An 18,978-nucleotide genomic window follows, 5' to 3' on the forward strand; every position below is an offset into this window, starting at 1 on the left:
CTGTGGATACAAGTCACGTGTCTTTAATGCAGTGGTTTCCATTGCCTTCTGCATCCTCATGTCGTTGATCATTGCTGATTCTTCCGCATCCCTAGGACAAGAGAGTGCCCTGAACCTCTATCCGCTCCTCTTTGACAAGGCCGTTGGCAGAATGAGGTTGACTTCTTATGCCGGAAGTCTTCGGCCGCCAATGCTGATTATTCTATCAAAATTTAGGCAGTGGCGGGGATCGAACCCAGGACCGAAGACGTTTTGAATATGAGTCAAAGACGCTACCCCTTTTTTTCTTTTTTTCTTTTTTTTTCTTTTTTTCTTTTTCTTTTTTTCTTTTTTTTTATTTTATTTTTTATTTTTGTGGTGTTTTTTTTTTTCTTCAGTGTCAGGCTTACCACCTTTGCTGACATACATTTTGTTGTACTACCCCATAAATAGTGACTACAATGCCCATATGTTGACAAGTAGAGTCTAATTAGAAAATTAATGAATTGAGGAAATTAATAAATCTTAAAAATGCCCAAATGAAAGACATGAGGACATTTCGGATAGTACAAATGCAAAAGAAACATGCTACTGTAGCAATGAAATGAAATTCGTGTCGGGGGCGACATCTGCTCACGACCCGACGTTCGATAGAGCAAGAGAGCCATCTATCGACCCGTTCTCCAGACGTTGGTGTAACACTGGGTCGTCTTCTCGAATTTGAACTAAGGGTCCGTACGTGTGATCGATGTCTATTTCTTCTCCTTCGTCTATCTCATCTCTCACCCGTCACACCCCATCTGGCCGGTGGATAGGTAAATGTAAGTCGCAAGTAATTAGCGAAGTCTTGCCCATACTTCTTATGCTGTTGCAGCTTCGTGTGTCCATCCAGGAGAAAATGCCAAAAATCAATTTTGTCCTTTTCCGATTCGTTATACATGTAGCCCACCACCATTCCCCTTACCCATGTCACTGCATTGGTTTTTTGGACCGGAAAATAAGCTTATTGGGGAAAAAAAAAGTGTGTCTGATGAAATTGTGTGAGTGGCGGAGCGTAACAGGAACGCCAATATCTGTTGTGCCAAGTTCCACACTGGAGCCGTCCCACTACATGCTAAACGATGTTCATCAGTGTCCACTGTTGCGCAGCCTAAACATAGTGGAGTGTCTGCCAAATGAATCGCGAGCCGCCGTTGATTCGTTGCGAACTTCCTATTTACCACCACATACCATGTTGAGCGTACCGACGTTGGGAGGTAAACGTTCCCTATAACGCGCCATATCTGTCGCCGGTTCTTGTCTGGGTACTTCTTTTCCAGGGTATTCCTGGGACACCGGCGCAGTAAGAGTTGGTATACATCTCGCGTCGTCGGTAGTCGTGTTGTTGGGAAGGAATCTCTGACATAGCTAAGCTCCAAAAAAAAAAAGACTTGAAATGTGACAGCTTCTGTGAAATATGGCCCACATTGACTGCGGGCAACATTGAAGTGGGCGCTAGTACATCGGCCAAAGCACCCGAGATATTGCGAAATTGACCGCGCCACTGTCGGAAAATCGTACTGACGAATAACGCCCACCGTGACTTTGCATATACGTTCACTAGACCAAGTCCACCCTCTCCAGGTGGTAGCGTAAGCGTTATGTATTGGATCTTAAACAGGTGTCCCACACTGACGTAGGTTCCGAAAGTTGCTTGTATCCGTGATGCCATTGTGCGCGTTAAAGGCAGGACATGCGCTACGTGAGTGAGTCTCGGTGCTAGGTATACCCTTTGAATCATATCCAACGCTCTTAATTTCTGTAACAGCACCATTATCCGCATCAGCTTCAATATGCGTCCGTAGTTATCCGTTGCTGTCCGCTGCACATCCGTGTGGAACGTAATACCTAGGCATTTTATGGTCTTAACTAACATGAGCGGGCCTTCCTCCCCCGGTTGTAATCCTCGACCGACATTCATGCAGCGTGATTTTTGTAGATTGAGCACGCTTCCTGCCGCCATCCCGTATCGCTGTATCGATGCCAACGCCGTACGTACTTCTTCGCCTGTCCGTGCCACCAGCATCACATCGTCAGCATAAGCGCGGCAATGAAAGGTCAGTTGTGGCAATGGCACTCCCTCCAACCGTCTTCGGAGACCATATAGACAGGGTTCCAAAGCCATTGCATAGAAAAATATCGAAAGGGGGCAACCTTGACGAACTGACCTTGAAATAACGATGTAGTCAGTGCCCCGCCCATTCACCGAGACCTTTGATCGCACGCCGTGTAACAGTCGCATGATCACCAGAATGAAGGCCTGTGAGATTCCCAATCTGCCCATCACCGCATGCAAAAAGTTATGATCCACTCAGTCGAACGCATGATCGAAGTCAATAGCGACGAGTGCCCCACGTACTCGGCATACCGCTGCTAAGGCGATGAGATCTCGGTAGTCACCGAGAGCCGTATGTACGTTACTCTTACCGCCGAGGCAAGTTTGATCGATGAGGAGTCTATGAGAAACTGAAGACCGCAGGCGAGCCCCAAGGATGCGCGCGAAAATCTTATAATCGCAGTTCAAGAGAGTGAGTGGTCTATAATCTCCTGGCCTTCTGCCACCGCGTGGTTTGGGTATTGGGATGATGATACCCTCCGTGAATTCGGCAGGGCCTTTCCGGCGATGGTTGTTGGGTCATCAGCTCCCTCAGGGCTGTAAAATAAAAATCAGCCGTCGTGCGGTTCCACTGCGATTTGTCCTGCCCGTATCGTATCAACGTTCTCCGTAACGTTGGTTTTGCGCATTTAATCCACCACTGGAGAAGCGAGGTGTATGATCGTTGGCGGCGAACGCAGGTCTCCCAGGCCGCCTCTATCGTCCGGCGACATTCAGTGTCACGTAAAAGTGCACAATTCATTTTCCAGTCACCCTTACTCCGCCATATCTTCTGACGCGTTAGTGAAATCGTACAGACGTACGCCATATGATCCGTAAAAGCCGCTGGCCAGATTTCGGCATCCAGTATCGCCGCCCGTAGAGCTCGTGTCACATACACTCTATCAAGTCTACTCGCCGAGTGTCCCGTTACAAACGTATAACCCGGTCTGTCGCCATGCTGCAGTTCCCAGGTATCCAGAAGCGCCATTTCGGTAATCAACGCACGCAGTTCCATGCATGGCACATAATGAGGTACTTGGTCCTTTTTGTCGACGACACAATTAAAGTCGCCGCCCACTATATAGTTATCATAGCGTCCAGTGAACAACGGTGCTATCTCTTCGGTGTAAAAGGTCACCCTTCCTCTTCGTTTTGTGGAGCCAGATGGCGCGTATAAATTGACGAAACGAACTCCGTCGACAGTGATCGCTATGCCACGTGCCGAAGGGAGATACATGACGTCCTCCAGTCCTATTCCTTCCCTGGTGAGAATCGCCACACCGCATCCACTTTCATCGTGCACTGAATTATGTGCCTCGTAGCCGTAGAACTCTGGCGGGGATGTGAAACGCACTTCTTGTAGGAATACAATATCCACGTCCGCAGCGCGTAACATATCTTTCAGCATTTGAATTTTAAGTGGTGTTCGAATGCCATTAATGTTTATCGTGGCAATGCGGAACGCCTGGCGTGTGTTCATCAGTTGTAGGGTGGTGTCATTAAGCGTCTATCTGCACCCCCGGCGCTCCTCACCACACTAAGTTGTTGAACATTTCCCGATCCCTCCCGGCCTCTACCCAGGACTATCCTCAATCGTCGCGTTCGTAGTTTCATTCTGTTCCTGCTGGTCCATTTCTTGCGCCCAGTCCCCCAGCATATTTCCGGAACTGGTCGAAGGGTGGGAGGCAACGTCGTCAGCGCTCTGATGTTGGACAGTTTTCATCTCCACTTCTGCCTTCCGGTCACCAGAAGGAGAGTTCAAGTTAACGTCGCTGTGTAACTCCTGCATTGTCATCTCGGTATCTGTTGAAGCCACTGGTCTCAGGTCGATACTTTCGTTGTCGTCCACTGTCCCCTCAGGACTATGGCTATCGTCAGCAGAAGTCAGCCGACGCTTCTTTCTTCTCTTCGGCGAACGCTGTTTCCGTTGCCTTGCTTCCGCATCGGCTGTTTGGGTTGCGTATCCTCCGTCTTGGTCCTGGCTTATCACGCTCTCGGTGGAAGCACTGGCAGCCACCACGGATGAGCCTGAAGCGGCCGTCAGCTGCATCTCTTGTGTGGTGTCCTGTGGCTGCTGTGGAGGAACTGGTGGTCGGAGGTCCAGTCCGTTGGTGTCCGTGTTCTCTATAGGGGGCAGCTGCTGGGGCCCATCGGAAATCTGCGTCGGTAACAAGTTCAGACGGGACCTCAAACGGAAGTTTGAAGACTCGTATAGTGCGGATCCCCATTCCCGCGTGATCGACTGTAACTGCACCAACATTGCCGTCGGCATGACAGAAACGATACCCGTTCGGTGATCGTTGTAGAAGTCTTTCGCAAGCAGCCTCGTCAACAAGCTTGACATAGACGACGCTTGAAACGATGGATAAATTGATTCCCACGATTTCCTGTGAATCGATTTTTACCTCTTATTTTAAGAAACGTTCAATCTCGTGTGCCTTTGGTCGTGTGTAGTCGTTCGCAAAACTGAACTTCAAAGTCGTTTTTCTGTACGAGTGTGCCATCCCGTTCTAGACTCACAACACCGCACACGCGAAGCCGCTCCGGCGTAAACAAACAGGCGCTCGCGCCACAGCGCGGCCGGCAGGCAACACGGTCCGCACTGTACCCCTAGTCCACGGGTTGCACCTAATAGCATGAAATACAACAGGAACTGTCCATGGCGATCCCACAAGACCGCTAACAAAATGGTTCAAATGGCTCTGAGCACTATGGGACTCAACTGCTGAGGTCATTAGTCCCCTAGAACTTAGAACTAGTTAAACCTAACTAACCTAAGGACATCACACACATCCGTGCCCGAGGCAGGATTCGAACCTGCGACCGTAGCGGTCTCGCGATTCCAGACTGCAGCGCCAGAACCGCGCGGCCACTTCGGCCGGCCAAGACCGCTAACATCACATTCGTAACAGTTGGCACTGCGGGAAACCTTTTCGTCATAGCAAAGCACACTGTGCCCTGCTCCTACGATTACGGCGTAAAACGCAGTATCGTCGTTCCATCGCCAGTAACAATGCTATCATAAAACAGTCACCCTTCGCTGCATCCCGTGGCCGCCGATTCAGTGAAGCAATCGTCCACTTGCCTTTTGACATGCCATCCTACTTTTTAGGCGCCTGCCGACATGACACCTTCCAGTACGTTCAGCATCCGTGAACGGTGTCATAAGCACTCACATACGAATTACTGAGCTTTTGGGAAATGTCTTTGAGGTCCACACGCCAATGTGTCTTAAGAATTGCGTCCAAGAGGGAAATGTTCTCGTCAGTCAGTGGCGTATGCAGCCCTCCCGAATGCTCACTGTCACGTAAGGCCTTTTGCGAATTCACAACACACCCACCTCTTGTTAACAATATCAACTTTTCCCCCAAATTAGAAGCTTTTCCTCAGTTAATGCTATACAGTGTTACGACTTCTGCACCACTTGTTAGCAGCAGACACAGTGGCTGCGCCAAAGACTGATACGGCGTGGAGTTCTACAATTATTTATTGAACATTCATTACAATTTCTCCCTCGTCGTCGTTGCCCATCCGTGCGGATCCCTCCGCCTTGCTGCTGCTGTGTACATTCTCCGACAATGCGAGCAACGCGCGCCGCTGATCGCACTCGGAAGCCTCAGGCCACCAGTGCTCCACTGAAGCCAGGATGCCCTGTGGTTGAGATAAACTCGTCGCCGCTTGGCGCCCCAGTACCAGGCACGCCCACTGAGCCACGTCGCCGTGTGGTCAGCTGCCGACACTTGCTGCACCGGCGGCTGGGAAGTCGACAGTCGCGATGTCCGCGAGGTCCCGTCATGGACGGACCACGCTCCATGGGGCCGGTTTGCCGTGAAGTCCGGACATCAGTTCCCGGCGGCGCCTGTGACCAAGACCGCGCTGTGGCCGGTCCTGCTGGAAGTTCTCGCTGTAGTTAGTCATCCATGGTGCTGACCGAACTCGGGCCGACCTCCAGAGCTGAAGTTGACATCTGGCGGCGAACGGATGACTCCTGCAAGCTGGAACAGACTTCTGGAATCGTCACCTACGTAGATTGAACATTCGGACTTGGACCACGTCCGTCCTCAGATCCGGACTGCTTCCTAATGGATTCTGTCTGTTGCTGCCTGTGCTCCACTATTTATATCTGGCAGCAGGACGTTTTTTACCATCGGTGATAGCTTTTTGTTATTACTCCCGCAGTATATTGCAGCATAACTTAGCGTGCTGGCCTCACTTCCCCTTACTCGGCACTATCCACGCTTCGCTCGACGTTCAGTTTGTGTGCGTCCTTGCGTCAGTCTGTTGGTAGACTGCTGCTGTCAGCAAGGCTATCTGTGCCTGCCTACTTCACAACGCCTCTGTCGCCGACGTGCCTCTGTTTCGATATTTTCCATTGCGTGAAGCAACGCTTACTACATGTGGCCGCAACAACAGAAATAAAATTTGCATTTGGATCGCACCTCCTTGACACCTGTGAAGAAAAACATGCAATGTTCTGCTGAATCCATTTTCAGTAAGCTACCCCAACAATTCAATAAATTTATCAGTAATCCAAGCTCACCCCTTCTTTTCGGTCGCGGAGTTCCTTGATAAATTAAGTTAGTTCTTTTGTTACGTTGTTCACTGCGTGTATACAAACATAAATCTTGTCGTCTTCTTAGGATTCGTAATCATTCTATTTCATTTATTATTACTTTTCTGTTGTATTTTCTTCTATTGACACGTGCCATGACCACGGAGAATCGCTCCTCAGTTTGGTCCCACGGAAGTAGACGTGTAATATATATTGGTGGGAGTTCGTCCCTCGCCTCACAGTAAACGAATCACACTTCGTTACTGGTACGCCTTTGTCATGTGAAGCGCAATTGGAATCTTCTACAACTGACAGCAGTGTTCTGCAATGAAATTACCGGCAGATAAAGTGAGGCTGGCCCAGGAAAGGCACACCGCTGGGAAACGATATGTTGACTTTATATTTAGAGACCTAATCTGACTAAAAAGGTTGGGAAAGACTCTCTGCTTCACCCTCCTGTAAATAATTCGTGGAGCGGATAAGATTTTCGTGTAACTTCGAGAGGTATTTGATTTTGGCACTCAACAAACAAATACTTTTATTTACAGTAAATATGTACTCTTTACCCGTATACCAGATATATTCATTTTATATTAGATCTCATGTACTGACCGATGTTGCATCTGTAGCTTTTGTTACTGTAAACAATTTCACGTACAACTGGTAACAACTTTGTTGACAGCGTTGGTAAAAATATGGTAACAATTTTATGGGAATGATATCTTTGTTATAATTTCAACGTTGTTCTAGATTTTATGTAGATCTTGTGGACATCATTTTAGGATTTTTGGAGAGTTTGTAATGTTTTTTTAGTTTGGGACACAGTAAGAACCTCGCCAAGGTGCTGGCTACATTCTCACCCATCTGCTCCACGGGGAGATTCAAACGACATCCACTCCCTGGCCCATCTCCCGCTCCGCTCGCCGTATCCGTTACTTACCGACTGATATGACCCGGCCATTACGCTGCAACTAGTCATCATTATGTGGCTCAATTAACCATTCCGTATCCTGACATAGAAATGTTAATGATCAATTGCTTGTAACTTCACACAGGTCGAGAGGCCCGCGATGGATGTCCCCATGCCAAAGAAACCGAACAGAGATTCAGTCCGAAAATGGAGACTTATTTGATGTCAAATCTTTCACTTACTTTTAAAATTAACGTCACCAGTGCTAAATAGTCATACTAGTGTAAAACCAAATCGTCTACGCGAATATTTGTTAATTGCGTTGCAAACCTCTTCGTAAATGTGTAACCAATTTAGTGAAAGGAAGCGTTATCCTTACAGAAAGACGTCGGAGGAAATCGAAATCGTCTATAGATTATGTAACAGTACCTCATCGTAACGTTTCAGAGGCCAATGGATTGGTCACGGAGGTTCGATGGCGGGGCCGTACCATTCACCGGAACTCAATTCGTTGGATTGCTGGCTATGGGAACATTTAAAGGCAATGGTGTGTCCGAACCCAATGACAATGCGGAGATGTTACAGCAGCTTAGATACAGTTAATGTGGCACAATCTGAATGGGGCTATGTGGTTTTGAAAGGGGGCATAATTAACTACGAAGATAGGCTGAAGGTTAGGTCAGGATACGTGGTGACCACATACAGCATTGCATATGGTATCTACTACAATGTGGAAGAGAGATGCGAATACGAGGACCAATTAGCCCATAATTCAACAGGTATTAGTTTTCCCAAATATCATCATAAGGTTTTTTCTTCTATTTGCGATAAATGCTGCTTTCCGTAGGACTATGTGATACCATTTTAAGCAACTATAGATGAAAACTTAGGTTTCCAGGGGACTGACCCATAGATCCTGTTTTCTCCACAACATTTCTACAATTTCTAGTGCAAAACATCCCATTGTTCTAACAGTACTAGCTTACTTGTGAAATATTACTATAACTCAATCGCCTGCATATCCTTCGCAATAGTAGCCGCTTGTATTTACCTCTTCACTGAGTTCATTCGTCACTACACAGTTGTGGAGACGAAATTCCACCTTGTGGACGTCCCTGGTGGTGTTGATAGCCATTTTATCATTCATCATAGTGACTTCCATCTTTCTTCTTCCGCTTAGCATGGTCTTATTCCACCTGCATATGGTGGTCTTAAGACATGCTCTTCTGCAGCTCCAACAATGGATTCGAAGGTCGTATTTGCTAAATGCCCTCTCGGTATCTGAGGAGATGAATGTAATAAGTCTGTTAAAACTTGCAAGGTTCAACAGTCTTATTACCTCCTTCCTTTCAAGTTCCAGATTGTTCTTCCACCAAGCTAGTTCTGTCTGTGCTCTTCTTGGCGTCTGGACAGTTTCCTGAATACGAAGTCATAATGGCAGACGACACTGCGTCACACATTTCCCCGGCATCTACTGGGATCGTTATTGAAGTTCGAACTTCATTTAGGCGTGGATTTAGGGCTTTTCGAATTGAGCTCCAGTTTTTCCTAGGAATTCTCTAAGCCTTAACATGCCATAACACGTATTTCAGCCTCAGTATACATGTGGTCAGATAAAGGTATCTCTATCGCCACAAGCCATTTTTTGACATAAGTGTCAATTAGAGTGGACCTGAAAGTTATAGTAGTTCTTTTTCTTCTCTTATATTCCTAAAGGTATGTCCCCTACCCTTATTCAGGATTTACAGGTTATTTTCTAGTAGAAAATGCTGTCAGAATCGCTGCTTACCTACACCTGATTGTGGGCATTGGCATCACAATCCAGCAGCTGTTAGCAACTGTCTAACAGTCTCCTCACTTCCTGGAAAGGAAGAGTACTGTTCCTGTAAGGAAGGTAAGTTGATGCTTGTACATTTTTCTGAAATGGCCCCTCTTTGTAGAGAGGATTCATGAATAAGTGCCTCATCCATCTGAGAGCCAGAGACTTTCCCCTTTGTTGGGTTTAGTTTGTGGTTTAGTTATCTGAAACACTTTCAGCCTATAACCGGCCACCATGTTTCTTTCCGATATCTTTCGTTGTCCTGACAGCACCCTGCAAGGAGAATTATTGCAATTTCATGTCGTGTTCTCGTATTGCCGTCAGGGATTTTTCTCCGTGTTCCGCCACAAGGGACTAGCTCTCCAGTGCAACCTTTGGGTTCACTATCATCGAATCCTCTCTCGAGACCTTCTGGTTGTGCACCCTTATTTTGTCGAACAAAGGTTTTGGCAGAGTGTCCTTAGGAAGCTTTGGTGACCAAATTGATGCCTTTTCCGTCTAGAAGTGATCAGTTACTGTCCTGAAACATTAGCTTTGACTTCTCCCACGAAGATACCTTGGACAACATCTCCTTAAGCCACTCCACTGTTCCCATATCCTCACAGACAAAGTTAAGAGAACCTTTGACCAGACAAACAGTCCTGAAACAGCGTCCTGGAATTGTGTCCCCATCAGCCTTCTTAAAGAGAGCCATCTGGACAAATCCCATCTCTGAGAAATGATATTGACCGGTGGATGTCCTTGTTGGATAACCACAATCCCGAAAACCGAGCTGCAGTACGAGTACGATAGGCGTCTTTCCCTGTTTCCTGCCTCCTGAGAAGTGGGAGTTCTTGACTCCTCATTTGAGTCTTACAAGTAGAAAGGATTTTTTTTCTGGAGGTTTCAGATTTAAGACATTGAAGTTCCTGAATTTATGTTTAGATATTCATTCATTTACCTTTCTTCTCTTGTTGCTCTTCGATAAGCTTCCTCCGCTAAGCTCCAGACAATAATTTGGTGTTGACTTCGTCCACCTTCTCTGCAACATTTTCAACTTCTTGCCCTGGTCTCACGACTGGCCAACTGCAACAACAGCTTTCATCGGTTCCAGCTCCAATGCTTGAGTTTATGATGTCTTATCACACAATCTCGCATGCTAACTTGTAAGTTTGGTACATGGTTTGCATGACAGGTACGACTTTCTCTTACTCAATCAAGGTATGGCATAATGTTCATATTTGTATGGGCCCCTTTAATATCAGTTACTTTTTATGAAGAATCTCTCTTAGGGTTTTTATTGGATTTACATCTTCCAAGTAGAGGATTTGCCAGGTACAACTGGATCGGATTCTTTCTTCATGAAAAAGTCTCAGTTTTTGCTTTGTTTTTCATGTTCTCCGTTTTTGTCCCACGAGAAATACGGATCTATTCAGTCGACAATATAAAACCCCACGAGGTGCCAGGATAATTATTGAGCGAGCTCGCCTGATATCAAGACGCTCTATTGATGACACATCTTCCTATATGCTACACACCTCTCAGCATGGATCACGTCACGCCTTGGCTTCGGTATCTGTGCAATTAGCTGACGTTTATGGGAGTCGATACGGGAGAGATGAGTCAGTGTGGGACAGTCTTCCTCTGGTTCATCCGCTGAGGCGTGCTTCCCAGGGGAGACCCTACCAATAGCTACGCTACAGCCAGCATAGGATAGCCGTCAGCTTCGTGCGAATACGTAAGTATCTACACCAGCACGTTAAGTACTTCGTCAAGCTGGTGTTCCCTGCAGACGTCGAGACTTAACAAAGTAACTTCGGTTTGAAATGTAAGAAACCTCTGCATTTATTCTATCATATGGTTTGCTCACCGTACTTGGCGTTACCAGGACCAGCGATTGGCGGCTGTGGTGGTTGAGAATTGTAAGTCATCTAATCTGCACTAGGGGCTGCTCTCCCTCAGAGCCGAGAAATGTCGCTCCTCTTTTGACTGAAACATTCCCTGAGTGAGTCTCAGACGGAAGTAACTTCCACAGCGTGTCCCCAGCAAAAAGCAGATTTTTTTTTTAAATGGTTCAAATGCCTCTAAGCACTATGGGACTTAACATCTGAGGTCATCAGTCCCCTACACTTATAACTACTTAAACCTTACTAACATAAGGACATCACACACGTCCATGACCGAGGCAGGATTCGAACCAGCGACCGTAGCAGCAGTGCGGTTCCGGACTGAAGCGCCTAGAACCGCTCGGTCACGGCGGCTGGCTCAGTATTTTTTTTTTTTTTCACTTTCGCATGATTCTGACCATGATTCTTGAGAGTGCCGACCAATCACGTACGTTACAATAACGCAACACTCTCCCTTCCATACTCTATTTAAATTTACTAACCAATTGTGTGGGTTTTTAGGGCTGAAGTTCAGAAACAAGTAACTCCTGACTCCCACAGTATGCCTTATCGTACTTTCAGCCAACTGTCCTTCTCCACATAGACAATGTGAATTCTCTTCTCCCATTCCACACTTTATTCACGTAGTCCAATGGTAGATACTCTTACTGTTTCTTAACAGTGTCAATAACAAGGCCATTAACATGACGCCATCGTATTGGTGTGGGTCCCCTGTTCTTAAACACAAAAGCACTCGGCTGCTTCCCATCTCTCTCTCCTTCAGAGATCATAGCATTTCCCAAAATACTAATTAATTTTTAGGAATTTAACTATATCACACGGCAGTATTGACAAAAACTGTTGCATTACGCTGTAATTTAATTTATTCGAATCATGACATACGTCTCATAAAATGTAAAATTAATCGTGTAAAGAATTATCTTGTGTTTTCGAAAATGTTGTTAACTTTCCGACAAATATTTTCATTTCATACAAAGACACAAAGCTGTAATAGGACTGATATCCCGAGACTAAAGTCACAGGAGCTATAGCTCTACCAAGGATGAGTTTTATACAGTTGTTACCACAGTTGTGTACGGTGTCGCATACTGAAACGAATGAGTGGTAACTGTCATCAGTAGCATATAGACCTTCATTGTGGTGATGGCTAAATATGAGCACTCTCAGTACGTTTGCACGCTGTGATATGCTACTTGAGTGTCAAAGGTATGTGTGCCGTCGTGATTCATCGCCAAGTCATGTCTGTGCTGGGGAGAAGGTTATGTCACGGCAACACGTGACAAAAGGGTAAGGAATTTCATTTTGTGAAGAACGGAAATTCACGATGAAGAGAGAAGTGGAGCCTGTCCGTAATGATTAATACTGTGGTGCAAATATTGTAGAGCATATTCGTTCTGATCGCCGTGCAACCACTGTGTCCTGAAGTTTTTCGAACCGTTACTCATGAAATCGTGAGTGATCAGTAGTTCTCACGCTGAGTAAGTGAAGGGTTCCGAAGATGCTGAACACAAAATCAGCAGAAGCAAGGATGCGTGAAAGTTTCATAGTTTTGCGTATGGCGGAGAGTTATTTTGTTGTACCACCATACTCCAGAGAACAGACGACAGTCGATACAATAGCATCACACTCATTCCACTTCAACAACAAAAAAACAAAAAACAAAAAAAAAACGAATATCAGCAATCAGCACGGAGAGTCATGGCAACCGTATTCTGGCACAGAAAAGGAGCTGTGGTGGGAGGTGAAACTACCATCGCTGCACAATACTGTGAGACGCTCAAGGAATGACGCAGACCCTTACAGAACAAACGCCATGCAATGCCGACGAAAGCAGTCTGCCTTCCTTTATGACAACGCTAGGCCGCACTCTCCTCGAGCAACGCAGTAGTTCTTGATGTCAATTCCCTGGAATCTTTTAAACGATTTCTCGAAGTCACCATCTCATGCGTAGCGACTATCATTTACTTCTCAAATTGAGGGTATATGTGGGTGGGAAACAATGTCCCCCATGAAGATACACGTTGGCTGTGGAAATCGTATCACAGAAGAGTCCATTTGACTATTCAGAGATGTCACTAAACCCACCCCAAGATGTAAACAACTACGCATGAGCAGCACTTATCAGACGGAGGGGGTCCGACAGCCGATCAGTTCCAGTCACTCCAATAGGAAGTAGGTACACGGCTCGTGTTGTCTGAAGTCCAGCCATGCCTAGACGGTCAATACCGCGGTTCGATCGCGTCAGAATTGTTACTTTGTGCCAGGAAGGGCTCTCAACACGAGAAGTGTCCAGGCATCTCTGAGTGAACCAAAGCTACGTTGTTCGGACATGGAGGAGATACAAAGAGACAGGAACTGTCGCTGACATGCCTGGCTCAGGCCGAGAAAGTGCTATTACTGCAGTAAATGCCCGCTACCTACGGATTATGGCTCGGAAGAACCCTTACAGCAACGCTTCCATGTTGAATAATGCTTTTCGTGCAGCCACAGGACGTCGTGTTACGACTGAAACTGTGCGCAGTAGGCTGCATGATACACGACTTCACTCCCCACGTCCATGGCCAGGTCCATCTCTGCAACCACGACGCCATGGAACATGGTACAGATAGGCCCAACAACATGCCGAATCGACCGCTTAGAATTGGTATCACGTTCTCTTCACCGATGAGTGTCACATATGCATTCAACCAGACTATCGCCGGAGACGTGTTTGGAGGCATTCCGGTGGGGCTGAACGCCTTAGACACACTGACCAGCGAGTGCAGCAAGGTAGAGGTTCCCTGCTATTTTGTGGTGTCATTATGTGGAGCTGACGTACTCCGCTGGTGTTCATCGAAGGCGCTGTAACGGCTGTACGACACGTGAATGCCATCCTCCGGCCTATAGTGCAACCATATCGGCAGCATATTGACGAGGCATTTGTCTTCTATCGATAACAAGCAAAATCATTGAGATTCTCGATTCCCCGGAATGGATTAACTATCCGCAATTAATTTAGTATGGAACTCACAGTGCGCCACTCCTACTAACAATTGGTCAATTTTAGTCACAAGAACACGCCAACTTTAAATATGGTTTTACTGTAACGCTATGATCATATTGATGAATAATGTATTAAATGCTATGTGTACGCCGGCCGGTTTGGCAGAGCGGTTATAGGCGCTTCAGTCTGGAACAGCGCGACCGCTGCAGTCACAGATTCGAATCCTGCCTCGGGCATGGATATGTGTGATGTTCTTACGTTAGTTAGGTTTAAGTAGTTCTAAGTTCTACGGGACTGATGACCTCAGATGTTAAGTCTCAAAGTGCTCAGAGCCATTTGAACCATTCTATGTATACGTTGCTCATCAGTGTGTTAAATGTTGTATGTATATCTGTATCCATTTTTCCTGCTCTGATACCAAATTCAAAAATAAAGAATAATTTTAAAAAAGCCTTTTGTTCTAGGAGCAGCTACATTTCTTCCACATTTCGTATTCTGCTTCACCCACCAAAGCAAAATCCGTGGCAATCACGAAGAACTAAATTCTCATCTATCGCGCCATTGGTGAGAAGTAGGACGTCATGAAACAGTTCAGAGGTCCAATTACAACGGCAACCTTGCTGTAGTTTCTGAGAACCAATACAAACTTCATTACAAAGTCTGTCACATTCGAAACACCACTGTGCGAGACTGAGCTGAATGTGTGGGTGACGCAGTATTGCTGCCTGCTCGGTCACCAGTATCCACATCGCCTAGCCTGCAGAAGGCAGCACCGGAATGGGCAGAGTGAGCGCGCGCCCTGTACTGCATTGGAGGCGCACGTTGCGTTTTATAGAGGCGCGCGGCTCTGGAACGGCGGCCATGCGGAGCATATGACAGTCTGCCAGCCCGGTGCCGCGCCTCTACCCCCTCTCAGCCCCCTCCATCAATCTCTCTCGGTCCTACGGCCCGGCATCACGACCAGCTGCGGCCCAAGGGCCCCGAGAGCCGGCCGCTCACTTACGCCGCCAGACTGCCAACGGACCCGCACCCAGAAAATCGCTACTCTGTGAGCCACCTCGGGAACGTGAACCGGTAGACCGCTCAGCCAATCACAGCATGCCGTACAACATCCAGCGTACTGGTAAGACTCGCGCAAAACAACATTGTATCGCCGCAGACACTCACTGTCGTTGTGAGTGCCGGGCCCGCACAACGGTCTACAAAACCATAGAAAACATTGAACTTCCAACAACATCAGGAGACAAGAAGAATCGCATTCCAGTGAAGAGTGTTGCAGCCCACGCCCTCGTCGATGGACCCTGTTTATTTCTTGGATGTTCACTTAATTTTTGTTTGGATATAAACGACACTGTTACATGGAAATGGATGGTTCACCGTTGCCATAGTAAGAGGTGGTAGCGGAGTTTCTAGTGTACCTGGTCTTCAAAGTTTTAATGACAGAGATGTAATTGTCTATCGTACTTATCATATGTTTGAAATTGGTAGTAAAGGTTTTGGTAAATCAGCTTATGACTCAACATCTCCTCTCCTCTTCTATACTCGTAGCAAAAGAAAAATTAATCAAAATGAATCTTTATTTATTTGGGTAAAAGGAATGCCACCTGAGAGCATTAATCTACGTAACAACTGGTCCTGGCGCCGATTGCAAGAGTTCTTTCCAAATGATCAAAGTGTTTGGCAAACATATATAAAGAAAATTATATTGTGTTCTAAAATTTACTCATCAGACTGTGTGACATAAGCTGCATTCCTTTTCGGACATGGTGTACATCCTACAAGTGTTTGGAGAGAGATATATAATTTGAACAATAATTTTGTTGCTAATCGATTTGATGTAGTATTGAGGTGGTATAATAACTTTGGAAGATCTAATTATTTGCGTGAAAGACATACATATCACAATTTGAGACATGAATGTGTGATGAACTTGAATAATATTCAGACGCACGTTGAAAATCGCCAGTCAGGAAATTCAAACATTGTCCATCCCTTTCTTCCGAAGGGGTGGTCTGTTCAGTTGGTGTCGCATGCCGACCAGCACATGACGAGAGTTGTCGTTGCTGTATCTTTTCTACACAGCATCCCACTGCAGTAATTATACGAAATGTCGTTAAATATCTGACCGACAACGCAAATGACGAATCAAAAATCTTGTCAAAAACCACGCTTTAGAAGGGCGCACGAAACACTACCTACTCCAGTTGCTTACAAGGGAACCTCCTCATCGCACCCCCCTCAGATTTAGTTATAAGTTGTCACAGTGGATGGGCTTTGAAAAACTGAACACAGATCAATCAAGAAAACAGGAAGAAGTTGTGTGGGACTATGAAACAAATAAGCAAAATATACAAACTGAGTACTCCATGCGCAAGATAGGTAACATCAAGGAGCGTGTAATCTTAGGAGCACCGTGGTCCCGTGGTTAGCGTGAGCAGCTGCGGAACGAGATGTCCTCGGTTCAAGTCTTCCCTCGAATGAAAACTTTACTTTCTTTACTTTCGCAAAGTTATGATCCATCCGTTCGTTCATTGACGTCTCTGTTCACTGTAATAAGTTTAGTGTGTGTTTTGCGACCGCACCGCAAAACCGTGCGATTAGTAGGCGAAAGGACGTGCTTCTACAATGGAAACCGAAAACATTTGATCGCAAGGTCATAGGTCAACCGATTAGTCCACAGGAAAACACGTCTGATATATTCTATACGACACTGGTGACGGCATGTGCGCCACATGACAGGAATATTTTGTCTACCCACCTAACTTGTACACTTGGCGAATGGGTAAAAAGATTCTTCTACTTTCCCCGATTTAGTTTTTCTTGTGGATGTGATAATCACTCCGAACAAAGTGACGAAAACATAACAGTTTGTCACGTAAAATGCAACAAATGAATGCAATAGTTTCACAGTCGCACAGTTTTCCCTTTTAACTATTTCAAAATTTGCCATTTGTACACCGTCAAATCCTGCATATGTCCAAGCAAATCTGAGCATCTCTTGCAATTTTGGAAAGCGAAGTTGATTATGTGTGAGTGCCTGAACTTTGATAATTGGCTGACCATAAGAAATTAAACTTTTCACTCCAGGGAAGATTTGAACCAAGGACCTTTCGTTTCGCAGCTGCTCATGCTAACCACGGGACCATGGCGCTCCTGAGCTCAGGCTATCCTTGATGTTGCCTATCTTGAGCATGGACTACTCAGTTTGTATATTTTGCATTTTTCATAGTTCCACACAACTTCTTCCTGTTTTCTCGATTGATCTGCGTTCAGTCTTTCAAGGCCTATCCACTGTGCCAACTTATAACTAAATCTGAGATGGGTGCGAAGGGGAGGTTCTCTTGTTAGAAAGAGAATGAATTTATCACTCTGCAGCGGATATTAAACTCCCTGGCAGATTGAATCTGTAAAACGTGAATTCAAAACTCCTCCATGCGTCTTAACTTAGGTTTTATTTTATTTGTGCAACCATTTACAGAATTCTCCAAATAAATTGAAGTCTACCATTCGCTTTCCCTGCTACCGACCTTATGGGATCGTTCCATTGCATATTGCTTTGCGACGTTACGCCTATCGATTTAATCGTCATCTGTTTCAAGGAGCACATCTCTAATACTGCATTCCAACATTACAAGATCGTTTTCCCTACTCATCTGCATTATCTTCTGTTTGTATACATTTAGAGCAAGCTGCCATTCATCACATCAAATAGAAATTCAGTCAAAGTCATCCTGTGTAACTCCTGTCACTCAACGAAAACACTTTCCTGTGGGTTACTGCGTCGTCTGTAAACAACAGCAGATTGAGAGGATAAGACAAGATTCGTTACTTTAAGGTATGGTTCAAATGGCTCTGAGCACTATGGGACTTAACTGCTGAGTTCATCAGTCCCCTCGATCTTAGAACTACTTAAACCTAACTAACCTTAGGACATCACACACAACCATGCCCGAGGCAGGATTCGAACCTGCGACCGTAGCGGTCGCATGGTTCCAGCCTGTAGCGCTTAGAACCACTCGGCCACCAGCGGCCGACTCTTTAAGGTATGCTTAATGTTTTGAACACAGTTGTGACTTCTAATGATGTGATATAAGTGCTACTAGCGAACGGGATGAGTCCTTTTTTTCTCAAAACACTTCGTTCTTTGGGTTTCAGGATATTCTGCTGTATCTTTGAATGCCACTATGTTATTGTTGTTTGGAAGTGATTGGCGTGAAGGTAATGGTGAAATACGCTCCCAGTCTTCAGCAGAGGATACCATATTTCTATATTGTACCTATCCGGCACCAGAAGGAAGCATTTAAAGCATAGTAGCATTCAGTCTTTTCTATGAACCAAAAATTGGAGGATTATGTTTTCGATAGATAAACATTTATTTAGTTGGATAAATGAGACACGTGACTTTTTAATGATTGCAATTTTATTGACTGTCGCATTCTTTTGTGCTTAGAAAGCCTTGAATCTTTGTACATGGATCAGGTTTCACACATCTGCCCCACGGGTATTTCGTTGTTCAATTGTCTCAATTAAATCAGCAACTCATTGCCTATATTTTAATCAGACCTCTGTTAAAGCCGCCTCCAGTTACTTTCAAGGCACTTGCGAATCTTCGTGGACACTTATAAATCACGGCATCGCTTCTCTGTGTTTTTGTGTTAGTGAAATACCTTTTATCAGTGTGCCGACATTCATTCGTTGTGATTGATAATGAA

Source organism: Schistocerca serialis, chromosome 7 (assembly GCF_023864345.2).
Source record: "Schistocerca serialis cubense isolate TAMUIC-IGC-003099 chromosome 7, iqSchSeri2.2, whole genome shotgun sequence".
Lineage (NCBI taxonomy): Eukaryota > Metazoa > Arthropoda > Insecta > Orthoptera > Acrididae > Schistocerca > Schistocerca serialis.